Here is a 953-nt window from a genome sequence, read left to right on the forward strand (position 1 = left end):
CTCAGGGTCAAATAAAGTGCTCATCCTGGCTGAGGGGACGCCCAGAGGATGTCACAGTGAGTCTCAGCCTCCCTGCAGCAGACTTGAGAAGCTCTGGCCGCAAGGTGATAGAAAGAGGCCCCGGCAAACCGAGCGCCCCCAGGAGTTTACCAGCTGCCCTGGAGCTGGGCCCTTGGTCATGCAGGACGGAGGAACACGGGTTCCTTCCGCCCCCAGCAAAGGAGCCTACCCCACCGAGTCCCCCCAGCACAGCCTGGAGAGGGAGGGCCTCAGCCCTGGGAAGCTCAGCCGGCGCAGGGGGGTGGGACCTCCGCGTCAAGGTCTGGCTGGGCTGGTGCCCAGGCCGGGGCAGGTGGCACTGAGGCGTGAAGGTGCCCAGGCATCCGTCCCTTTTCTCAGACAGACTTCCTTGACTCAGCCTGTCTTCGACACACACACACACACACACACACACACACACACACGCCGGAGGGCTGGAGGGGCGGGGGGAGCCACGAGGAGGAGCCAATCACCCTGCACCGGAGCCTTCAGGGCCGGTTCCCTCGGCGGCGCGGCGTGTGAGAGAGTGTGTGCGCATCAGCGGGGATTTCTGTGATAGAGGCAGCCAGGTTCCAGAGAGGGAGAGCAGAGGAGGGGGAAGAACGAGAGGGGAGGAGAAAATTGGGGGTGGGAGAGACAGACGGAGAGAACAGCAGTGGGAGAGAGGGAAGAGAAGCGCCGCCAGGAGAGAGGGGGAGAGGGCGGGAGGGAGAGAGCCGGCGGAGGGGAGAGAAGAAAGGGAGAGCGAGCAGGGAGAGCGCAGAACGCGAGAGCCGCGGAGCCGGCGGGGCGCGCGCGGAGAGGGATGGGGTGAGGGCCGGGGGGCGCCTGCCGGCCAGCTCGGGGCGCGGGCGCGGGGGGGAGGGCATGGGGGCGGGGGCCGGGGGGGCGCGGGGCGGGGGCGGCGCCGCGGG

This window comes from Acinonyx jubatus, chromosome D2 (assembly GCF_027475565.1).
Source record: "Acinonyx jubatus isolate Ajub_Pintada_27869175 chromosome D2, VMU_Ajub_asm_v1.0, whole genome shotgun sequence".
NCBI classification, from domain to species: Eukaryota; Metazoa; Chordata; class Mammalia; order Carnivora; family Felidae; genus Acinonyx; species Acinonyx jubatus.